General features: G+C 36.2%; 1 protein-coding gene across 3 annotated transcripts in view; it reads right to left on the bottom strand.

The window, feature by feature from the left end:
- The window catches only part of PEAK1 (pseudopodium enriched atypical kinase 1), a 293,556-nt gene that overhangs the window by 220,997 nt on the left and 46,197 nt on the right, over positions 1-26,362 (bottom strand). The window contains exons 1-2 of one of the 3 annotated variants that reach the window (XM_032267331.1): positions 22,263-22,686; positions 21,331-21,393 (exon numbers count right to left, since the gene is read on the bottom strand). The exons of 1 other annotated variant lie outside the window; for it this stretch is intronic. The gene's annotated coding sequence lies outside the window, so the exon portion shown is untranslated. Of the gene's footprint in view, positions 1-21,330; positions 21,394-22,262; positions 22,687-26,362 lie in introns of those variants that run through there. One more of the 3 variants, XM_032267330.1, reaches the window with a different exon arrangement.

Genomic DNA, 26,362 nt, shown 5'->3' with positions numbered 1-26,362 from the left:
TTCCTTTCTAAAACTAAATAATATTCCATTTTATATATATATATATATATATAAACCTCATTTTGTTTATCCACTCATCGGTGGATGGACATCTGGGTACCTTCCACCTCTTAGTTATTACGAATAGTGTTGCTATGAACATGGGTGTGTACAAATGTCTCTGAGAATTTGCTTTCAATAATTTTGAAAACTTACTCAGCAGTGGCATTGCTGGATCATATGATAGCTCCATTTTTACCTTTTTGAAAAAATGTCATACTGTTTTCCACAGCAGCTACACCACTTTATATTCCCATCAACAACAACGTACAAAGGTTCCAATTTATCCACATCCTTGCCAATACGTGTTTTGTTTTGTTTTCTTTTTCCTTTTTCAGTAACAGCTATCCTAATAGGTGTAAAGTGATATCTCATTGTGGTTTGATTTAACTTTCCCTAATAATTAATGATGTTGAGCATCTTTTCATGTGCTCATGACTATTTGTATCTTTGGAGAAATGCCTTTAACCATTTTTTAACTGAATTGTTTGTTTTTTTTGTAATTGTTGAGTTACAGGAATTCTTTTTATATTCTGGATATAAATCCGTCATCAGATATGTGATTTGAAAATATTTTCTCCCATTTTTCATAGGTTGTCTTTTCACCTGTTGATAGTGTCCTTTGATGCACAAAAGTTTTTAATTATAGTAAAGTCCAACTTATCTATTTTTTTCTTTTCTTTTTTTTTTTTTTTTGAGACAAAATCTTGCTCTGTTGCCCAGGCCAGAGGGGAGTGACACAATCTTGGCTTACTGCAACCTCCACCTCCTGGGTTCAAGTGATTCTCCTGCCTCAGCCTCCCAAGTAGCTGGGATTATAGGCGCATGCCACTGCACCTGGCTAATTTTTGTATTTTTAGTAAAGATGGGGTTTCACCACGTCGGCCAGGCTCATCTCAAACTTCTGACCTCAGGTGATCCGCCCACGTTGGTCTCCCAAAGTACTGGGATTACAGGTGTGAGCCACAGAGCCTGGCCTTATCTATTTTTTCTTTTGTTACCTGTGTATTCGGTGTTGTAGATCTAAGAAATCACTACAAATTCAATGTCATGAGGCTTTTCTCCTAAGAGTATTAGTTTTAGCTCTTACACGTAGGTCTTTGATCAATGTTGAGTTAGTTTTTTGTATGTGATATAAGGGAAGACTCCAACTTCACTTTTTTTTTTTTTTTTTTTTTTTACATATGGAAATACAGTTTTCCCAACATGATTCTTTGAAAAGACTGTCCTTTCCTCATTGAATGGTCTCTCCAACCTTGTTGAAAATCATTTGACTATATATGCAAGAATTTACTTCTTGGCTGTCCATTAATTCCATTGGTCTATACATCTGTTTTTAAACCAGTACCATACTATTTTGATTTTACCATAGCTTTTTCAGTAAGTTTTGAAATCAGGAAGTGAGAGACCTCGAACTCTGTTCTTCTTTTTTAAGATTGTTTTGGCTATTTGTAGCTCCTTCATATTCCACATAGATTTTAGGACAAATTTTTCTATTTTTACAAAGCAGTCATTGGGATTTTGATAGCAATCTAACTGAATCTATAAATTGCTTTGAGTAGTATTGACATCTAACAACATGTGTCTTCCAATCCATGAATGCGGGCTGTTTCCATTTACTTATATCTTAATAGTGTTTTATACTTTTCAGTGTTCAGGGCTTCTACCTCCTCGGTTAATTTATTCATATGTGTTTTATTCTTTTTGATATAATTTTTTTCATTTCTAATCCATTTTTGGATTATTCATTGTTAATAATTAGAAATACAACTGATTTTTGTGTGCTGGTTTGTATCCAGAAACTTTACTGAATTTATTTTAATTCTAACAATTTTTTATGGAATCTTTAGGGTTTTCTACATATAAGATCATGTCATCTGCAAACAGAGATAATTTTACTTCTTCCTTTCTAGCTTGGATACATTTTTTATTTTCCTAATTGCCCTGGCTAGGACTTCCAATCCTATGGTGAATGTAAGTGGTGACAGCAGGCATCCTTGCCTTGTCCCTAGAGCTTAGAGAAAAAGCTTACAGTTTTCCACCACTGATGAAGATGTTACTGTGGCTTTTCATATATGGCCTACATTATGTTGAGGTAGTTTTCTTCTAGTCTTAATTTGTTGAGTGTTTTTTTTTTTTTTTTTTTATCGTGAAAGGGTGTTAAATCTTGTCCAAGGCTTTTTCTGCAGAGTTTGTGGTTTTTGTCCTTCATTCAACAACTGGATAGCTTTGTAAAGGCATAATCTCCTTTATTCAGAAACAAAATTAATACCCCCATTCTGCAAAGAGCTTCTCTTAATTTTTGTAACAAACATTTAAAACAGAAGTTAGTGACATAAGCTCTTTGAGTTTTATGGAAGATCAGAGGTTTCAAAAGGATAAAAAGCAGATATTGAGCAGAATGTAGGCTTCAAAGGGAGAACATTGCACAACTATCTCAGACTAGGAATCATATCAGATAAAACCTACCAAAAAGGATCAAGGCGAACCGATACCTCATTTGGTATCACTGCGGCATACATTAACATACAACCCGGAATTTGTATACTGTTTATATAACACCTATTTATCAATAGTACAGTAGGAAAGTCATAGTTAACAATTTACTGTATATTTCAACATAGCTAAAATAATATTTTTGTATTCCCAACACATACAAAAAGATAAATGTTTGAGGTGATGGATATCCCAATTACTCTTATTTGATTATTACACATTGTATACAGGTATTAAACTATGACAAGTGCCCCAAAATACAAACAACTATTCTATATCAATAGGTAATTAAAAAATTTTTTCAAACTTATTTAAAGCCTGCACATACATATTAATTACAGCACATAGCAATGGCAAAGGTCTATCATGGTCAGAAAGAATACAACTGAAAGTTAACATCTGGTGAAACAAAATGGAAAAGAAATCAAGTAGTATTCATTCAAAAATGCCTGTCCCTTTCCATAGAGTTAATTGAAGGCACAAGGACACAAGGTCTATGCCACAAATCAAAGCACCAACTAAGAGTCAAAGCTATATTTTATAGAATTGTCACTTTTCTCACCAATACCAATAAATAAGTTATTAAATCTACCCTTTCGGCATAATAAAATCAATAGACAAAAGCGCCACAGTTTCAATGTCATCTCTTCTGAAAATAAATGTTGCTATCTTGACTCGGAATTCAAATTGCAGCAGCAGGTCATTATTTTGTTCTGTTCTGTTGACACATTTAAACTCATTTTGTAAACCTAGAATTTGTTCCTGTTCTATAATCCCAGAAAAAAAAAATGTTTATGAGAAGGCAATTTCATTTTGCTAGGTTGACAGTGATAGTCCCTTGGGGGAGAGGCCAACTCAAGCAGGACTGAAGCAGCTGCTAGAAGCCAATTTTTCTACCTGTTAATTGCTTTTATGACTAGGATGCACAGGCTCAGACACCCACCTGGCATGCAGAAGATAGATGGAAACAGTCACATCTCAAGAGGTTTTTCCCTTCTTCTAAAATAATTCAACTAGGAGACAGAACAGCAAAGAAACAGTAAAGTGTCAAAAATACAAAAACATTAATTGCAAAAACATTAATTGTGTCTTCCTGACTACCAAAAGGAAAATGCAAAAGAATGAAAAGACACTTTTATGAATAGCTGGTAGAAAAAAATATTCATTCATTGGTCACTCAGTAAATATTTACTGTAATGCCTATTATGGCAGATACTATTGTAGGTACTGGAGATAAAGCAGTAAACTAGACACAATGTCCCTTTGTCCCCATCAGAGGAGATCAATGAGAAATAAACAGCTATCAATTACTGATCCAGTACTAAGAGGAAAACAAAGCACAGCCATGTAATAAAGAGAATTGAGAAGCACTAATTTACAGTGAATTGTCAAGGAAGCCTCTTTGAAGAGGGAACATTTAAGCTAAGACTTAAATGACAAGAAGGATCCAGTAAACCACCAGTCTGGGAGAAGACCATTCCTTGCAGAGGAACAGGTATAGTAGATTTGGAAGTTGGAATAAACTTGGTATATTCATAGAAGAGAAAAGACGGCCAGTATAGCTAGAGTTTTGTGAACAAGGTTAGTAACAGCAGCAGATAAGATCTCTTCAAAGTGCCACAGCCATTTCAAAGTTCTCTGCTGAGAAGATAAAAATAAAACTATGACCCATGAACTATTCGTGGAAATTCACTTTTGGGCTAGTAATGACCACCAGGAAACTTTCAACAGAAAAAAAATAAGCATGACTTGAGAAATACCATAGAGGAAGGTTTCTGAATCAGAAGGAATGAGCATCAGAGTAGTGGCTGAATCAGTGCTGTCAGAAACCCCAAAAGCAATATTGTTCTAAATAAGATCAACATCTAGGGCTGGCACGCCTGGACAAGGGGATATCTGAGGCTTATAACAGGAAGCATTAAAGCACAGCACTCATCAATGAACAGCAGGTCACATCACAAAGGAATGTTTTTGGATGTATTTGTTTTAATCCTTGTTTGACCTATACATTTGAGATAGCCCAGAGACTCTTTAAATAAATTTTTAATGTAAATAACAAACACCAAATTTCCTAAAACAGAAATTTTTAGAAGTTACAAAAAATCAGAAAAAGTTTCCATGTTTAAAACTCTTCCTAGATTACAAAATCAGGAGTTTTTTTAAAGAAAAAAAAAATCAGTGAGTATACAGAGCATCTGTTTTCCTTCTAAAACAAGCACAAAACAGCATTTAATTTCAAAAGCATCTATGACATTAAACAATTCTACATTTAAAAATAAAACATACCTACTAAAAAAGAAGTAGCTCACCTTAATTGAAAGATAAACTTTACTTTTAAGAACTGAATGATTCCCAAACACACTGTATATGTTGCATAATGCTAACAAGACATTTTGTAATAGTGCTATAATGTTAAAATTCCCAAACTATGCACATGGCTATGAAATATATGTACTTTTCTATAAAAATATTTTGATCAGACATTATTCATCTAGAGAAAAAAAGAAAGAAAAAATAATGGAGATCAAAAACTTGCTCTACATGAGGTATATAGCAAAGTTTCTTCACTTAAGTCACATGCTTTGAAAAAAAAAAAAAAAAAAAAAAGAAGAAGAAGACTGGCATCAAAGACCTGTAGTAGAATCCCACCTCTCACACTAATTAGCCGTACAACTTCCCTGAGCCTCAGTTTTCCTCGACAGTAAAATGACTCTTATGTCACCTATTCTTACAAGATTGATAGAAATATTAAACAACGTAAAACAAGTTTAAAGGAATCCAGTCTTATTATTTGGTAATTACACTACAAGCAAGGGAAATGTTTAAAAAAAAAAAACAGGTGATTTTTTGAAAAGGAAAAATAATAAATTATAGGTTGTAAGAGCTGAACACAAGGTAAACAATACTCAAGTTGATTATACTGGCCAAACTCCTTTATTTTATCTATGAAGAAATAAAAGCATAGTAAGCTTAAATGACCAGCCCAGAGTTGAAAAAGCAGGCACAAAAAGAGCTAAAATCTTGCAATTCCTAAATGTGATATATATTTTATAGAGCACTTTCATATATAAGATCCAATTGATCTCCATGATAAAACAGCAATTCTGACTCATGAGAAAACCCAAGGCACCAAAGTCAGCCAGCTACTCGGATGACAGAACTGTGACTAAGACCTGACAATGAATACTCTCTCTTTTTTTTTTTTGGCGAGGGGGGATGTAGAGAGGAGTTCTCACTGTGTTACTCAAGCTGGTCTCGGACTCCTGGGCCCAAGCAATCCCCTTGCCTTGGCCTTGAAAAGTGCTGGGATTATAGGCATAAATCATCATGTATGGCCTACGTCTCTTAAAATCGAAATTGAAAGCCTTTCTTAGTTATAATTTAACTAGTACCAAAAAATGCCTTAGCAAGCAATCACAATTTTATTCAGTCAATAATTATTTTTTAAAGTCACACTGCAAAGACATAAATGTTTCCATGTTGTATTTAAGAGACTGAATCAGCTTAACATAAAAATGTTCATAATTGGAGTAAATTAAATTTCCAAAGACAAATTTTTAGACCTATTTCTCCAAGCTCAACTGATATTGGCTTAATATAAGGTAGCAATAATTACTTTTATTTTTTAAACCAGATAGCTGGGCTAGTGAGTCACTGAGTATCATATGCTTGAGTATGACATTGAATCCATGTTTCTATCATTAATGAATAATATTCACATACTTTAAAATTACTTAATCCTTTACATTGTCCTTTCTTCACTTAGGATATTCAAGCTAACCCTTCTATAAGTAGGTCAATCATTCCTATACTTGAGATGATTCACTTTCACAAATAATTATGTTACAAATAATGTATTATTTTGCAGCTGAAGGGACAGGCAGGCTGGAAAACAAATTAAAAGAAAAGGATCCAAGTGGAGAGAAGCCAACTGAACAATGTAGCATCTAAAAAATAGACAAATTTACAATACATGTTTCTGAGTGTCATTAAGAAAATATACATCTGCTTGATATTCCAAATTCTTCCTTTAAAAAGGATCAAGCATTATAGGAAGATTTCTAGGTTTGACAAGAAGACATGGAATAGCAATGTAGGCAGTCAGGGCTCAGTCACCATGATAGTTTTCAGATCATTTGTGCAAACATAATAAGAGCATACTCCCAAATAGGCCTCTGTTCAAAGCCACTTTCAAAGATGTGAAAATGTAGGCACAAAAGTAGTCTCTGAGTTTTGTAACTAATAACTGGCAACACTGCTGATGGGTAGGTGAGAACACAAAAGAACAATAAATCAATACACAAATGAACAGTAACCACTGATACTAATTTCATATGAATTAGAAGAATCAATATATAATTTGGGTGGGAGCCCAACCCTCTTAAAATAGTCATAGCCAGAGAGTACAATCAAATTAATTACTTAGCTTAGTTCACAAGACTTCACTTTTGCTCAGCAAAGACTGTCACTGAATAGGAAACAGCCTGAATGTACCAAGCTTTCCACTGAATTAAGATAGGATATACACCTTAAGGTATGTTGCTTGTCTGTCTTCTGAGAATTTTTTCAGCTACATTTGAAAAAAAAATACAATTGTGAGTCTCCTTAGTGTTAAATTTATAATGTACTCTACCTAGGCAAAATAGTAAGCATATGTGTGCTAGAGATTCAAGTAAAAAAAAAAAGGCCCAGCTTGTGACAGCATCACTACGGATCCCCCTTCAGCTCAGTTCCCTACAGCTTCCTCAGCCACAGCTCTAAACAAGCTACAGAAATCAGAATGATCATGCTGAAGCATCTTATGGATCAACAAAGACAGATCAATTCTGTAAAACCCATTTTGTTTTTCATTCAAATTATCTAAAATTGATCATTTGTAATTGGCTGTTAAGAAACATAATCAATTACTGGAACACTCCATTTCTCAATCACCTTGGATACATGGGCATTTACCGCAAACATGGTCTTCTATTTAGAGCAATTCACATGTAAAGCACTCCAATAATTACCCTCTTCATTCAATACACATCTATTAAGCCCTATTGTTGTGCTAGGCACTGTTGGTATTAGAAATACCATGCTGAATCAAATTAGCTCCTGCCTTCAGAGGCAGAAGGCTTTCCTTACAGACATGCAAACATTATATAATGAGACAAGTGCCAAAACAAGACGTATACAAGCCACTATGGAAATACACAAGGGGAAGGACTTAATTATTCCTGGGGAGGTGAAGAAAGGCTTGTCAGAATACCTAACATTTAACTGAGTGTTCAAGGGTCAGTATGAGTTGGTTTGGTAGATATACTAGAGGTCATTCATGACAGAGGATGTGACAGACCCACAGCCTGTGCAAAGATGGGAGGGTAGGAAAGAGTACTTGATCGGAATGACAACAGAGTTTGGTAATAGGTAAGAATGAAAAAGTATGATCAGAATGAGGCAGGAAAATATGGTCTGGAGGCAGGGAACATAAAGCCAATTCGCGCTTCAGCTATAACAGGAAATATCCTCTCCATAGGGCATATGCCGTAAATGACTTTGTAACTTTATTTCATTCTCTTCATTTACATAGGGTGTACCCCAAGTAAAGGGTATTTAAACTCATCAAAAACTCTGGGGCCTTTGAACCCCTATGCTCAAGCCTGCTCCCACAGTGGTGTGTATGTTCATTTTAAATAAATCCCTTCATTCCTTCCTTGCTTTGTTTGTGTGTTTTGTTCAATTCTTTGTTCAAGACACCAAGGACCTGGATGCCTTCCACATTAACAACAATAGGGCACAAAGGTTCTTCAACAGGCCATGTTAAGACTTTATCTCGATGAAAATGTGAAGCACTTAAAAGGTTTTGAACAAGGGTGTGGTAACAGTTTGAGTTTTAGACAAATCTTTCTGGCTATACAACAAAAGGACAGACCAAAAATAATAAAGTCTAAATGTAATGAAGTCTGGTAGACGTATTAAAAGAATATTAAAAGCAGCCAAGTGCGATGGCTCATGCCTATAATACCAGCACTTTGGGAGGCCAAGGCAGGAGGAGAGCTTGAGCCCAGGAGTTCAAGACCAGCCTGGGTGACATAAGGAGACCCCATCTCTACAAAAAATTTAAAAATTAGCCAGGCATGGTGGTACATGCGTGTGGTTCCAGCTACTTAGAAGGCTGAGGTGTGAGGATTGCTTGAGCCTGCAGTGAATTATGATCAAAACTGTACTATAGCTTCTAGCCTGGGTGAGAGAGCAAAACCCTATGTCAAAAAATTATTAAAATCACTACCAGCCTTAGATCAAGGCAATAGGATTTGGTCCTCCTATGCCACACCTCTCCCCTAAGAAGTGAGCAGTGCAGAGGGCCAAATGGAAGTGCCTTACTGGATCTATCTCCAGAAATCACTTTCTACCTATCTAAAACCCCAGAACTCTGCTCAAATGGCCCCGAGTCCACTTCCAAGACAGGTCCTCGTTCAGATATATGCACCACTAGGCCTGAAGGGGAGATGAGAGACAGCTGCTGAGAGGAGAGGGGGACTATGGAGAGAGTTTGGACTTTTTGCCAAAATTTAAAAATAAGTACATTTTAAATTTAAAATATATATACTTGATTTAGAAATATGTACATATTTTTAATACATATAATTATAATGTGAGAATTAGCAACTTCATACCATACTCATGAATAACTGAATATTTGTGCCTAGAAACCTAAGGTTGTTTATGATATATAGTACTGACCTGAAATTTAAAAAAATTTAATGTTTGAAGAAGATTTGAAGTAATTATTTCACAGACAAAAAATATTTTCCCTATAAGACAGACATAGAAAAGTCAGGATCAACTTCTCAGAAAGTCAAAGCAATTTGAAGATAGATATGCCAAACAGGTGTTGATAACAGATTAGTTTAAAAAAAAAAAAAGACATTTAGTGAAGGATCCATGTGTGGATGAAAGGCAGGTATTTGTTATACACAAATGAGCCCATTAGCTACAGAGATGCATTACCCTCACATTAAATAAAGACTCAGTGAGTAAAACACTCTGGCGAGCATCTGTTGGCTAATGACAAAGAACACCATGGACCCTCTGAGGCCAATTTCCATCCAGCTGTAAGCAAGGAAGGAGCAAGTGCATGCACTGCTTTTTAATATCAACCCCAAATAACCATGAAAAAGAAACTCCTTGGCTATTTTGTGGCAAAGGCATTCCAAGTATCAATCACGTATGCTAAACAAGACACTTGGAAAAAGTTAACTCCCTAAATCCAGGCTGGCATTTAACTTGCTTGTTACCAACAGACTGTGGTAGAAGTGACATTGAGTAACTTCCAAGGTTATATTGAGAAAAGCCATGCATGTTCTGGGGCTAAGTTTGGGGTACTACACAGCAATGTTGCCAGACAGAATTTGGTATGTGAAACTGGGGTGCTAACATAACAAAAACCTAAAAGATGTGACGCTGGTTTCAAGACTGGGTGGTGGACCAAAGCTGGACTCAGGCTTGAAGAGCCTGGCAGAAACTATTGAAAAGGAATTAAAGGAGAGTTAAATGTTTTCAGAAAGGCCTTGTTATGAAGTGGCAGAAAATTTAGCAAAACTGTTGCCTGTGGTAAGGTAAAAAACAGAAAATGTTGGTAATGAACTATTACTTCTACCTAAGGTAATTTCAAAGCAGAATGTCCAAACTGTCAACTGGTTTCTTTTATATGTATAGTATAAGGTACAAAAAGAGATGAGCTAAAAAAGAAAGTACTTTTCAGCAGAATTTAGGGGAAATATAAAGAAGCCAGCAATTGCTAGGTCCAAAAATAAAACTATTTCTCATCCACAATGTTTCCCAGCAGAGAATACTCAAAGTAAGAAAAGGTCTGAGGACAAAGATCAAACATGGGATGCAGAAAAGAAAAATCTAATCTCAAGGTAGGGAAGAAAGCCAAGGGTGTTACTGTGAAATCCGGTTACGTTTCTCTCCTGATTTCTTCTTCATGATCTTCTTCCCAGTTCCTTTTTCTGCACTTGTCCACTAAATCTAGATGTCCCTAAGGATTTTGTTCTCAGTCCTGGGCAATTCCTTCTTCAATCACTCTCTAAAATCTATTAACCTTAAAATCTCTCTCTTTCAAGCCTCTACCTCCCTCTAAGAACAGCAGACAGATCTGCACATCTCTACCCAACTATCTCAGAGAAATATCAAACTAAATATTACAAAATCCTATCTTACACTCCAAAAGTTCCTTCCGTACTTGAAAACACACTGGAAAGGAATGACTGGAAACAAATAGTACCACACCTATTTAATTGCCCAACTTGAGAGTCATCTCTGATTTCTACACCTTCTTCTCCTCACCCAACACCAATATTTAATTAGTCACCATTTTCTATGGATTCTACCTGCTAAACCTCTCTGGCATCTCTCCCTTTTCAAGTCATCTCCTATCTGGACTCTATATAGCCTTCTAAGTGGTCTCTCCATTCCAAAATATCTTTCATACTACTCTCAAAACCGTCTTCTTAAAATAAAATATTAGCTATGTTAATCTCCTGCTGAGAATCCTTCAAGAGCTCCCTATCAAAGCCTTTGATACAGCTTACAGGTAGGCACTTTGTGATCTGGCCTTTCCCTGCAAACTGTTCCCAGGTATCCTTTATTCCAACCATGCCAAAAAACAGGACTTATACCCATGGTGGTTATGAATACATACTTTTCTCTCTGCCTAGAAAGTGTTGTCTCTTGTTATGAATACTACGTACGTTTTCGTTTATTACTTTAACAGTTTTGGAGCACACTCTGTGGCAAATCTGGCAGGCCCTATGCCCATGACTAGGCACATGAAAGAAGCACACAGCCTGGAAAGAAAGAAAATAAGTACAAAACAGGGATTTATAATGGAAAGTTGTATGGTGTAGTGGACTGATCCCTTGGAGGAGGTGGAGAGATATGATGAACAGTAAGCAAAATAATGAAATAAATACAATCCAATCTCCTGGAGCAGCAAGTTTTTTTGATATAAGTAATTTAAAATATTGTAATACTATTATGCATATTTATTATAAGTAAAATACAAATTTACATTAAAGATGCAATAAAAACTTAAAAACTCATGGGCCATTTTGGGCAAGAATGACTGTTCAGATTAGAATTTAAAGTAAAATCACTAAACAAGACGAGACATTTTAAGTCAAGAGAGAGACCTTTTTATAATTGAGCAAGTCACCCACCTTTTGGCTCTGCCTATTCAAAAAGCCAGCCCTAGTTCAGTTCAAGTTCAGTGAAGCAACACTGAAACACTGGCAAGATTCCGTAGTATTTGCTGCAGCCAGCTCATCCCTCTCAACAGCCTTGTATAGAGGGCTTCAGGCCTGGCACAGAAAAAGTCTTACTGATGACCAAGGAGTCTTTAACTCATCCATTTTGGTGGGTGGGTCCAGATTAAAGTTGCCTGTAATGATGTAAAGAAAGTCAAGAAGGCTGAGAAAAAGTTTACCCTGATTCCAATTACTACAGGTACTGAATTATAATAGAAAAATTGTTGACCCCCGTCCCAGAATATCAGCCCTGGAGAAGTTACAGCCCTGGAAAAATGGAAAGAACTCAGAAAAACCCCTGGGTTGACTAGGACCCATTTTGACTTGATACGTGTGGAATGGTGGCTTAGGCCTAAGACAAAAGGCAGCCCAGCAAAGTTGTGGGATAACAAACCAAAAAAAGAACTACTAAAATTCTATTTTGCTTCTCTTGTTTCACACTACCTGGCCCCAAATGTGCGTTATTCAGTGATAAAAATTCAGACAGTGGTTCCCTCTGGTGAGGGATGAGAATGTCAAGGAAGAAATCGGAAGGAACTTTAGGGGTAATAAAATGTTTTCAAATTTTATAGGAGAGTAGCTGCATTCATCAAATCTCACAGAACTGTATATTTAGGATCTGAGGATTTTATTGTAAAATTGAAATTTATACCTCAAGTTTTAAAGTATTTCTGAAAAGATCACAATAGATACAACTTTAGATCATTCAACTAGCAGAATTTAAAAGTCTGAAAAAAAACCAAGTATTTGAGAGGCTGTAAAACAACAGGACCTCTTATACATTGATGGTAGGAGAATAAAATTGCATAAGCTCTTTGGAAATAAACTTTGTATTACATCTTTAACATTCATTGCCCTATGACACAGCAATTACATTTATAGATGTATACTCAAAAGAATCTCTTGTACATGTATAAGAGATTGACAAGAGTCACGGATAGAAATGTTTTTGGCAGCAATATTGAAAATTGCAAACACCTGAAAGTAAGATTCTTCTTCTTAATTCCAGGAATAAATTGAGCATGATTGCTTTCAAATATTTAAGTTGTCTTTACGTTTTAACAATAACGCAGTCTTTATACATATTATAGTTTATTTCAAGGTGCGCATATATAGAAATCCAAAATTAAGGCACAGAATTAAGGTACCATAATGATTTTGTAGTTTTAAAAGTAGTAATTCACTTATTCAACACGAATTTTACAGGAGTAAAGATAGAATTCACCTAAATGCTGGTTACATAAATTATACTATAACCACACACAAAATATCCTGTGGTTCTAAACACAAATGAAGTAGAATTACATATACAGAAAATTTTCCAAGATACAGAAGTAATTTTAAGAAGCAAAAAGTAGGCTGGGTCCAGTGGCTCACGCCTATACTCCCAGCACTATGGAAGGCTGAAGTGGCAGGATTACCTGAGCCCAGGAGTTCAAGACCAGCCTTGACAACTTAAGAAGACCCAGTCTCTAAAAAAAATAAAACATACATTAGCAGCACACGGTGGCACATGCCTGTGGTCCCAGTCACGTGGGAGGATCACGCGAGACCAGGAGTACGAAGCTGCAGTGAGCTGTGATCACGCCACTGCTCTTCAGCCTGGGTGACAGAGTAAGACACTGTCTTTTTTTTTTTTTGAATGAGACAGAGTCTTGCTCTATTACCCAGGCTGGAATGCAGTGGCACAATCTTGGCTCACTGCAACCTCTGCCTCCCAGGGTGCAAGTGATTCTTGTGCCTCAGCCTCCTGAGTAGCTGGGACTACAGGTGTGTATCACTACAACCGGCTAATTTTTGCATTTTTAGTAGAGATGAGGTTTCATCATGTTGGCCAAGGCTGGTCTTTAACTCCTGACATTAAGTGATCTATCCACCTTAGTCTCCCAAAGGTTGGGATTACAGGCATGAGCCTGTCTTAAAAAAAACATAAGAAGCAAAAGTAGAACAGTAAATTCTCACAGATCAAAACAAACTCCATAGATGTTTATGTATATGTATGTTTGCAAAAATAGTTTAAAAGTAAACTGTCAATTAGTTTCTTCTGAAAATAGAGACAGAGGATCTAAGGGGAAATACTTACTTTTGTACTACCTATGAATCCTTTTATACTATCTAAATTTCTGACCACATACCTTGTCTATTTTTTCAAATTATATAGAAGGAGAGAAAGAGGCCCTCATAACCTTTTTCAATTTCTAGTAAGCAAACTCTCCCATGGCCCACAGTAGTTATCCTAAACCATTACCACACACCTCAAATACCATATTCAGCCCTGTTGGTCTTTTTCCACAATATTGCCCACTACACTGACAAGCCAATGACCTTGTCTTCTGCTTCAGAGGAAATGAAAACTTCCTGTATTTCCTAATTCACACCCACAAATTTGTCACTAGCTACATCCATGGGCACCTCCTACCTTCAGAAGAAAGAAGCCATTCCTGGCAAATCTTGTGTTTTATCATGTGTTCTATCATGTGTTCTACATGCAATCTGCCATTTCCACAAGGAGCCTGTTATAGTATTCTCCTCTCTCTCTCTCTACTTCCATAATTTTGCTCTTATCTGTTTCTTTTTTCCCATACCTCTGTATATATGCATGTTCAAGGCTATCCTATATTAAAAAGTACCCTATGTTCCCCTCTATCTAGCACCCTAAACTCATTCTTTCCATTCACAGCTAAACTTCTCACAAGAATAGTCCATACTTTTTGACAGTCTCTTCTTCATCTTCCATTCACTGCTCAACAAACCAGAATCCTGTCTCCACTGCCACAAAAAAAAAAAAAAAAAGACCAAACCAAAATTCATGTTGTAAACTTTACATTACTTGACCTTTCTCTGTAGCACCTGACACTAATGACCACTGCCACCCTTTTTGAAACACTCTAATCTCTTTGCTTCTGTGATATTTATCTCTCTGGGCTCTCCACTGAGAACTGGGGGAATTCAAAAATGAAAATGACAAAGTCCCTGACTTCAAGAAGCACAGTTTCTAAAATGAGAGAAACATATACAAACAATCACAACATAGTGAAAAAGTACAAAGTGCAGTGATAGGTTAGCAATCAACTTCGTATGGGGAAGTGGGAGAGGACTTCCCCATACAAAGGGGGAAACTGGCAGGTACAAAGTAACATATACATCAGCATGGTTTGTACAAAAATTTTAATGGATAATTGAACACACAAATTTTGAAATCAAACAATCTGATTGTACCTTTCTATCTGAGGATAAAATAACAGTCTTTACCTCACAGGACTATTGTGAAGCTTCCATGAAATGCTAAATATAAAACACTTGGCATATAGGGTCTGGCATATACAGAAAGATCTCAATAAGCATTATCTCATATACTTTCTGACAAAAACATTAAAAAAAAACTATGACTAAAATAGAACTTCCTAAACCAGATAAAGGGCAGTTATGAAATACCCATAGCTAACATCATAGTTAATCCTGAAAACTGAATGCTTTCACCCTAATATCAGAAGCGAGACAAAGACTGGGTACAGTGGCTCTCATGCATAATCCCAACACTTTGGGAGGCTGAGGTGGGGGATCACTTGAGCCCAGGAGTTCGTGACCAGCCTGAGCAACATGGCAAAACCCCATCTCTATCAAAAAATTAAAAAATTAGTTGGGTATGGTGGCGCCTGCTTGTAGTCCCAGCTACTTGCGGGGCAGAGGCGGGAGGATCACCTGTGCTCAGGAAGTCGAGGCTGCAGTGAGCCATGTTCACACCACTAGACTCCAGCCTGGGCAACAGAGTAAAACCCTATCTCAAAGAAACAAAACAAAACAAAACAAAACAAAAACAAACAAAAAACGAAAAATGGTTTCAGCCAGAGCAATTAGAGACATGAAAGGCATCTAGATCAGAAAAGAAGTAAAACTATCACTATGACATGATGACGTGATCTCACATATTAAAAAACCCTATGTAATCTATGAACAACTATTAAAATTAACAAATAAGTTCAGCAAGGTTGTGTGATACAAAACTCAATTATATTTCTACATATAAGCAATGAATAATCCAAAAATGAAATTAGAAAAAAGTTTTCATTTACAATACTATTAACAAAATATTTAGGAATAAATTTAACAAAAGAATTATAAATACACATGCTGAAAATATAGTGAAAATTATATAATATATAATACACTGGAAATTATAAAACACTGAAAGAAATTAAAGAAGACCTAAATAAATGGAAAGTCATCCAGTGTTTATGAATTGCATGACTGACTGTGAAGTCCCCAAACTGATTTAATGATTCCTGCCTCAGATTCACCACGATCAAAATCTAGTTGGAATTTTTGGTAAAAATTGACAAGCTAATCCAAAAATTCATATGGAATTGTAAGCAATCCAGAAGAGCTAAAACAGTCTTGAATAAGTTGGAAGAACTTACACTTCCCAATTTCAAAACGTATCACAAAACTATAGCAATCAGGACAATGTGGTGCTGACATAAGGACAGACAAATCAATGGAACAGAATTGAAAATCCAGAAATAAACCCCTACATTTATAGGCAATTGGTTTTCTTCAAGGGTGCCAAGATAATCCAATATTCTGAGACAACTGGATATCTACTTACAAATGAATGAAGTTCAAACCCTACATTAACCATTTATAAAAATTAAGTGAGAATGGGTCACAGACTTAAAAACGAGGTAAAACAATAAAATTCTTAGAAGAAAATGTGAGTATTTCCCAGGACCCTGAATTAGGCAATTGTTTCTTAGATATAATACCAAAAGTACCAAAAAATAAATGAATAAGTAAATGAAGACTCTTCTGCTTCAAAGGACAATATCAAGAAGTGAAAAGACCCACAAAATAGGAGAAAATATTTGTAAATCATTTCTCATAAGAGATTTGTATCCAGCCACTCTATATACACATATAAGTTGACCCTTGAACAACACAGGTTTGAACTGTGTAGGTCCACTTATATGCAGATCTTTTTCAACCATACATGGATAAAAAATACAACATTCATGGGATGTGACAGCCACCTATAGAGAGGACTGACTTTTCTTATAAGTGGGTTAGTAGGGCCTAATGCAGGACTTGACTATGTGTGAATTTTGGTATAAGCAGGGGTCCTGTAACCAATTCCCTGAATATACCAAGGGACAACTGTATTTCTATTTAATTTATTTATATTACATATATTATAAATATACATTTATAATATATGTAATATAAATAAATATATATGTACAATAACCTAATTTAAAAATGGCAAAGGATGAAAATAAAAATGTCTTTAAAGCCCCTACCTCTCACCCTGTACAAAAATCAACTCACAAATGGATCAAAGACCTGAAACAATCAAACCACTAGAATAAGAAGACATAGGGGAAAATGCTCCAGGACACTGATCTGGGAAAAGATCTTATGATAAGACCTGAAAAGCACAGGCAACTAAGGCAAAACAAACAAATAGGATTACAGCAAATTAACTTCTGCACAGCAAATGATAAAATCAACAGAGTGAAAAAGCCTGCAGAGTGGGAGAAAATATTTGCAAACTGCTCGTCCCACAGGAGACCAATATCTAGAATATATAAGGACAAAAAATAAAAGCAAAAAATAAAAAAGTTTGATTTAAAAATTAGCAAATGATATGAAGAGACATTTTTCAAAAAAAGACATATACCAGCCTGGGCAACATAATGAGAATCCATCTCTGCAAAAAATTTTTTTAAATTAGCCATTGTGGTGCATACCTACAATCCTGTCTACTCGAGACGCTGAGGCAGGAGGATTGACTGAGCCCAGGAGTTTGAGGCTGCAGTGAGCTATAATCATGCCACTGCACTCCAGCGTCGGGACAGAGCCATACCCTGCCTCAAAACAAAAACAAAAACAAAAACAAACAAAAATGAAATGTTCCACATCACTAATCATTAAGGAAATACAAATAAAAACCACAGTGAGGTATAATCTCAACCCAAATAGCATGACAGCTACTATCAAAAAGACAAAAAATAACAAATACTGGTGAGGACGCAGAGAAAAAGGAGCTCTTATATACTGTTGATAAAAATGTAAACTAATACAATCACTATGGAGAAAGTATGGAGGCTCCTCAAAAAACTACAAATAGAACTATCATATGATCCAGCAATTCCACTACAGGGAATTTATTCAAAGACAAGACAATCATATCAAAGAGACATCTGCACCTCTATGTTTATTGCAGCACTACTGACAATAGGCAAGATATGGAATCAACCTAGATGTCCAACAAAGGTGGTATATACCAGAGAATACTGTTTAGTCATGAAAAAAAAAAAAATCCTGTCATTTGCGGCAACACGGATGAGACTGGGACACTTGGCTAAGTAAAACAGACCAGGAACAAAAAGTTAAATAAACACTGCATGTTCTCACTCATTGGTAGTGGGGAGGCAGGGACAGGGTGAGATTTATTAAAGGATAAAAAATTACCACTAGATAGAAGGAATAAGTTCTAGTGTTCTATACCACAGTAAGATGACTACAGTTAACAGTAATATGTAGTTTCAAATAGCTAGGAAGAGGATATTGAACATTCCCAACGCAAAGAAATGATAAATGTCTGAGATGATGGATATGCTAATAACATCTGATCACTAACATATGTGTATTAAAACATCACTATGTATCTATGAATATGTATAATTAGTTGTCAATTAAAAACTAAAAGAAAAAATGTTCAAATGGCCAATAAGCATATAAAAAAACGTTCATCATAAGTTACTAGGGAAATACAAATCAAAACCACCATATACCACTTCACATCTACTGAGTGGCTATATTAAACCAAACAAGCCCAGACAATGTCAAGCATTGACAAAGATATAGAGAAATTAAAATCTTCATACATTGCTAGTAGGAATGTAAAAAGGTTCAGTCTTTTTAGAAAATAGTTTGGTAGTTCCACAAAATGTTAAACACAGAGTTACTACATGACCTAGCCATTCTACTCTTAAGTATATATCCAAGAGACATGAAAACATGTCCACATAAAAACTAATACACAAATACATGTTCCCAGCAGACTTTTCATAATAGCCAAAAAAAAGTGGAGACAACCCAAATGTCCAACAACTGATAAATGGATATATGAAATATAGCATATAGATACTGTGGATGAAAAAAATAAAAAATAAACAGGTGTGACTTTTTTTTTTTTGAGACAGAGTTTCCCTCTTGCTACCCAGGCTGGAGTGCAATGGCATGATCTCAGCTCACTGTAACCTCTGTCTCCAGGGTTCAAGTGATTCTCCTGCTTCAGCCTCCCAAGTAGCTGGAATTACAGGCACTCACCACCACGTTCTGCTAAAGTTTGTATTTTTAGTAGAGACGAGGTTTCACCATGTTGGCCAGGCTGGTCTTGAACTCCTGACCTCAGGTGATCCACCCACCTCAGCCTCCCAAAGTGCTGGGATTAGAGGTGCAAGCCATCACACTCAGCCACTTTTTTTAAACTTAATCATAAACAATTACAAGTCTTTACCTGGCAGGTTTCACAGGAGAAAACTGCCTCCTCACACCAGATTTGGTGCACACCCAGTGCATCATAATCTCTAAAGCAAGCTGCAGTCAAGACTCAGGTATCCCTAAATGACCAGGCTCTTTTACCAGATTTACATTCCTAGCCCAGGTACCTTTGAGGTAAGTCTCTGTGGCCTTCAACGGAGGCCTTTCCTTAGGCAACTCAACAAAGGGAAAACACTGAAAACACTTTCCTCTACTCTGACTCCGTACCTTCCTCCACTCCTAGACTTTGCACCTCGCCCTCCAACCCACCCTAGATCTATAAAACAGCAGGAACCTTTTGCTGGGGTTCCCTCGACATTGTGGAAACTCCCACCTCTGTGCTGATCCACCTGAGAGGAGGAAGCCTGCACTTCCTCAGGTTTAACTTCTTGCTTATCCTAATTCAGTAAGTGACTAAAGTCACTCAGCTCTGTGTTCCCAGATCAGCTACTGACACAAACAAAGGAATATTTTTCAGCCATAAAAAGGAATCAAGGTTCATCCACGCTACAACATGGATGAAGCTTAAAAACTTTATGCTAAATGAAAGAAATTAGTCACAAAAGACAACACACTGTGCAACTCCATTTACATAAAATGTACAGAATAGGAAGAAAGTAAATTAGTAGCTAAGGGGAGGGAGGAATGAGTGGAGACTGCTAATGAGTACTTTCAAAAATGATGAAAGGCCAGGCAGGTGGCTGACACCTGTAATCCCAGCAATGAGGCTGAGGTGGGAGGACCACTTGAGGTCAGGAGGTTGAGACCAGCCTGGACAACATAGGGAAGACCTGTCTCTACTAAAAATACAAAAATTAGCCAGGCATGGTGGCATACATCTGTAATCCCAGCTACCCAGGAGGCTGAGGCAGGAGAATCGCTTGAGCCTGGGAGGCAGAGGCTGCAGTGAGCCAAGACCGCGCCACTGCACTCCAGCCTGGGTGAAAAAGTGATTCCATCTCAAAAAAGAAAAAAGGGGGTGATGAAAATATTCCGAAACTAGATTATAGTGATGGTTGCACATCTCTGCAAATATAATAAAAACTATTAAATTTTACACTTTAAATGGGTGGAATTTATAGCATAGGAATTATTTCTCAGTAAAGATATGACATGAATACACGATGTCAGTGTTTGTATCATATTTAGAGCACTATTGCTTGGTAAGGGAGTTTGTAAAATAATCCTTAAGGAATGTAGGTACTAAAGGACTCACAGTAGTAGATTGACATGCTGAGATTTTTTTAAAGAAAAAAAAAATCTGTTGACAATGATAAAAATGTCTTAGAGAGCAGTCAGACTCAAGGTGGAAAGATCAGATGAGAGACTTACAATGGTCCATTCAGAAAAATTTTAACAAGAAGAGGACTTGAGCCAAGACAGGTAAGAAACAGGAAAGGGCTAAGATCCTATCTTTAGAGTGGAATGCTATCTATAGAAGCTTTCTATAAAAGGAAAGCTTTCTATAGAAGCCAACTATTAACATACTGATGTGTATATATCCTTATTATATGGGCTCCCAAACAGGGAACTACAGAAAGTCGTCATGTCCAAGAGAGCAGTGGTAGAAAACTCTTAATAACTGACCCATTAAAATAGTTAGCGGTTGTTTTAATCTATGACTTAACTAATGGAAAATATGTCTTCAAGAATATGACATTATAATGCCAATATATTCTCAAGTGTATCAGAGAATAGTAGTATGAATTTCATCTTTGAGTATTAATGATAATGAAAAAATTCACCCTAAAATATTTTATCCCTAGAACAAGTTTCATTTATTTCAAATGTCCTATAAACTAAAAGCAAACTATATATGTAGTTTTATAATAAATGTTTATTTCCTATTAAAACACTCAGAAGAAAACACATTTGGTATTGCCTTAAATTTTTTCAGACACAATTCTTTCTCATTATAAAACATGTATTAAAAGGCAAATGCATTCATAAATTATCTCACCTTTGGTTTTTAGATAAACCACAAAGAAATGACTACAGCATAAGTTCCAGTTTGGGCAGATACCTGAATTTAAAAAAACAAACAGAAAAAGACATGGTCAATATGGTTGAATCTGAGTAGGAAATTTAATTCTTTCAATAAAGCCCTAACTTGATCATTTACCTACTAAATTTTTATGTTCAAGCTGTTCTTTAGGTATCTGTAGAATTTCAAGAATTAAGAAATTCTCCTGGATTTTCTATTGCCTTTGATTAATGTTGATATTAAAAGTATATCAAAACAGGCTGGGCAAGATGGCTCACGCCTGTAATCCCAGTACTTCTGGAAGGCCAAGGCGGACAGATAACCTGAGGTCAGAAGTTTGAGAGCAGCCTGGTCAACATGGGGAAACCCTATCGCTACTAAAAATCCAAAAAATTAGCCAGGTGTGGTGGCACACACCTGTAGTGCCAGCTACTCGGGAGGCTGAGGTAGGAGAATTGCTTCAACCCTCGGTTGCAGGAGCCGAGGTAACACCACTGCACTCCAGTATGGGCAACAGAAAGAGACTTCGTCTCAAAAAAAAAAAGAAAAAAAGTATATCAAAACATATACTACATTAACAGGAGAAAAATATCAATTTCCTTCATCAACTCAATAATTCAAAAGAAAGTATTTTCTTAAGTTTACACTCGCTATATCATGATTACCCAACCTCATAGAAAATACAGAATTTAAAAATCTGGAAATGTAAAAGTAAACCAATAGCACATGTTTATAATAATGTAAGCAAATGAGTAAATTAAATAAAACCAATGTCTAAGTATAAAAATGTTCTCTACATTGGTAAAGAAAATCAAATTAAAATGAGATACCACCTTTGATCAATGAAATTAATATTGTTTTTAAAATAAGATTATAGTCATTAACACTCTTCCAGTTCTTCTCCTTACCAGACTCATGGTAAGACTGGACCTCATTGCCCTCTTTCAACTTAGGTGTGGGCACACGACTTGCTTTAGCCACTGAAATGTACATAGATGTGATGTTAGACATTTTGAGGTGTAAGCTTTAGGACCAAGTACACCACTTACAGACCTCCCAGCTACTGCAATCATTATGGAGTCACTAAACGGCTCTGAAGAGAAAAGAAACCCTGCTGATATGTATTAGACATGTAACATGAGCAAGAAATAAACTTTGTTGTTTATGCGACTGAGATTTTTAAGATTGTTACTACAGCACAATCTAGACTATATTGACAGCTACAAGTGATGATGTAATATAATGATATATAATAATGTAACATAATACGCATTTTTGCACACTGCTCATAGGAATTTAAATTGGCAAATTTGGTGGGTTTTTTTTTTTTTTTTTTTTTTTTTTGAGACAGGATCTTGCTATTGTCACCTAGGCTGGAGTACAGTGGTGCAATCACAGCTCACTGCAACCTAGATCTCCCAGGCTCAAGCAAAATCCTTCCACTGCAGCATCCTGAGTAGCTGGGATCGAAGTAGCTGAGTACTCAGGTGCCCACCACCACGAAGCCCTGCTAATTTTTCTATTTTTTGTAGAGATGGGGTTTTGCCATGTTGCCCACCCAAACTGGTCTCCAACTCCTGGGCTCAAGCAATCCACACGCCTCAGCTTCCCAAAGTGCTGGGATTAAAGGTGTGATCCACATGCCCAGCAATTGTTAAAATCTTTCTGGAAAGCAATTTTGCAACGTGCAACAAGAAGCTTAAAAAGTTCAAATCCTAGCTGGGCACAGTGGCTGACACCTGTAATCCCTGTACTTTGGAAGGCCAAGGTGGGTAGATCACGAGGTCAGGAGTTCAAGACCAGCCTGGCCAAGATGGTGAAACCCCCATCTCTACTAAAAATACAAAATTAGCCAGACTTGGTAGTGAGTGCCTGTAGTCTCAGCTACTTGGGAGGGTGAGGAATGAGAATTGCTTGAACCCAAGAGGAGAAGGTTGCAGTGAGCTGATTGTGCCACTGTACTCCAGCCTGGGCAACAGAGTGAGATGACACTCCATCTCAAAAAAAAGTTCAAAAACCTTTGATTCAGTAACTTCTAGCAATCTGTCCTAAATAATCAAAAATTCAAACAGATTTATACATAGCTCATTTATGACTCTAAAGAACTAGAAAGGCCAAGTGTGGTGGCTCATGCCTGTAATCCCTGTAACTTTGGAAGGCCAAGGTGGGCAGGTCATGAGGTCAGCAGATCAAAACCATCCTGGCCAACATGGTGAAACCCTATCTCTACTAAAATACGAAAAAGTAGCTAGACATGGTGGTGCACCTGTAGTCCCAGCTACTCAGGAGGCTGAGGCAGGGAAATTGCTTGAACCAGGGAGGTGGAGTTTGCAGTGAGCCAAGACTGCGCCACTGCACTCCAGCCTGGCGACAGAACGAGACTCCATCTCAAAAAAAAAGAGCTAGAAGCAAACTAAAGGTACGTATGATTTGCTAAATAAGTTAGAATATTAAGCAATCATTAAAACTGCTTATCAAAGATGCTTGATGTCTAACAGAGGAAACTGTGTAAAGGGCATACACAGGAAGTCTCTGTAGTATCTGCTCAATTTTTTCATGTATATGATTCTAGAACAGGTAAAACTAATCTCCAGTGACAGAAAGCAGATGAGTTAGCGCAGGAACCAAAGGTTGTATCAAAGAATTGACTGCAAAGGGGCTTAAGAGAAGCGTTTAAGAATGATTAAAATGTTCTATATCTTGATTATGGCGGTTGTCAACAGGATATACATATTAATCAAAACCCCTCAAACTGTACTGCACATAAATCATTTTACTAAAGTGTATTTTAAAAGTAAAATGAAAATGCTTAATGACAGGAAAATGCTGATCTACTGGGTAGTTTGAATTATATAACACATAAATTTGCATAGAAAAGACTAGAAATACATACAATCATACAATGTGAATAGTACTCTGTTTTGCATAAATATTATATAGGTAATTTTAATTTTTCCTTAAGTTACATACTTTCAAAATACTCTAAGTATGTATTTTTATGCTTATTTGGTGGTATTTTAATGTGAACCAGAGCTTACGCCTAGAATACGCTTGAGGTTTTAATAATTTATTCATTCAATATTTATTATATGCCTCCATGTACAAACAGCATTCTAAGTGGTAGAGGGATACCTCCAAACTTGGGTATGTTTCTCCAGGGTTCAGCTAGATGGGTCTTTCATGTGATCACTATTGCCAGTGAATATGGAAGCATCGACAATCCTCTGTAAACCACATCTTTTTATAATCTTTACACTGGCAAATGACAGGTAAGTGATGACTATACAAACTGTTTGCATTAATAATTATTTGTTTACCTAATCTTCCTGAAAATAAGCTTACATTTTCTACAGTGTTTAATGTGTAATATATAACATATATTTTGAATGTATTACAATGTGTGAATGTGTTTGTAAAAATCTATATTGGTAACTATTCATTTAAAAATGATATAAGTTTTGAGCATTTATTTACTTAAAAAATCAAAAATTTACTTAAAATTTTTACAGTTGTAAAAACTTTTAATTCTTTAAAACACTGAGTGTTTAAAACTCTAAAAATTTATAGAAAAATATGCAAATAGAAATTTTGAACACATATCATTAACAAATTGTAATCACAAGTAAAAATACAGTGAGAAAATATTTGTTTTGTGTTCAGTAGTGAGTGTAGCAATTCAAAATACTGGGGACAAGGGATTAGGACTGTATACACAACTTCTCATGACAAAAATATCTGCCATAACTACTCCATTATAGGGAATACACATGAAGCAAAAGAGAAAGAACATATATAGAAGAATGTAATTCAGATTTATTTTTTTTATTTTTTGAGATGGAGTCTCACCCTGCTGTCAGGCTGAAGTGCAGTGACACAATCACAGCTCACTGCAACCTCCGCCTTCTAGGTTCAAGCCATTCTTCTGCCTCAGCCTCCCAAGTAGTTGGAATTACAAATGCATGCCACCACGCCCGGCTAATATTTGTATTTTATTAGAGACAGGGTTTCACCATGTTGGCCAGGATGGTCTCGATCTCCTGACCTCATGATCCACCAACCACTCTGGCCTCCCAAAGTGTTGGGATTATGGGCGTGAGCCACTGCGTCCGGCTCCAGAAATGATTTTAAACCAGTGATCACTGAAATTAAATCACTATGTTTAATTACAACTATACAATATGTTGCTTTCTCAGGTTTGACATTTGCACTTACATGTATTCGAAAAGTATAAATTAACTTCATAATTTACAATAAAATACAAATGAAATGCATTATTTATACTAATAACCATTAAGAAGTACTAAAATAATGTGTGCTAATCAGGTTACAGCTAGTAAAGAGTCTCAGACATTAAGAATACAACACAGAAAATATTTGTATGTGAATCAGGGTACAGATAGTAAAGACAAACAGTCTCAGACACCAGGGAGTATTCACAGCACTTAGAAAGGTAGCACAAAATCTGAAACACAAAATTATCAAGAATGCAGGAATGCAAATGGAGAGTTCTTAAAAAGTATTTGCTTCTTGACCCTTAGAAAATACAACCTATGAGTAGTCAATGAAAATACAGACAGATGGGAAAACACCATCACCAAGTTGGTCTTGGTTTTCTAAATTCTGGAAATCATGAGTGCAGTAACAAGTACCCTAATCAACTAAATCAGTGGTCAAACTGTAGCCTGAGAGCCAAATCCAGCCCAGGGCCTGTTTTTGTCTGATCTATGAGCTAAGAATGGTTTTTATATATTTAAAGGGCCATAAACAAACAAGAATATGCAACAGAGGCAGTATGTTGCCACAGAGTTTAAGTTTAAAGGGGATCTTTAGAGAGGTCTGCTGACTTCTGAATAAATAACTTATAAATGGATAAAACAGGTCTTAGTGGTGTCTCTTATCCAGAGATCTGAAGTGTGCCATGGCATCACAGTATAGTAGAACTGGAAGGAGGCACTAAGACCATCTTTTCTTCCCATGATATTGCAAAGGTGCTGACTATGGCCCATAG

Source organism: Sapajus apella, unplaced genomic scaffold, assembly GCF_009761245.1.
Source record: "Sapajus apella isolate SASKATOON/1434 unplaced genomic scaffold, GSC_monkey_1.0 scaffold168, whole genome shotgun sequence".
NCBI lineage: Eukaryota > Metazoa > Chordata > Mammalia > Primates > Cebidae > Sapajus > Sapajus apella.
The sequence above is the reverse complement of the archived record's forward strand: the minus strand, read 5'-3'. Positions and strand labels throughout refer to the sequence as shown.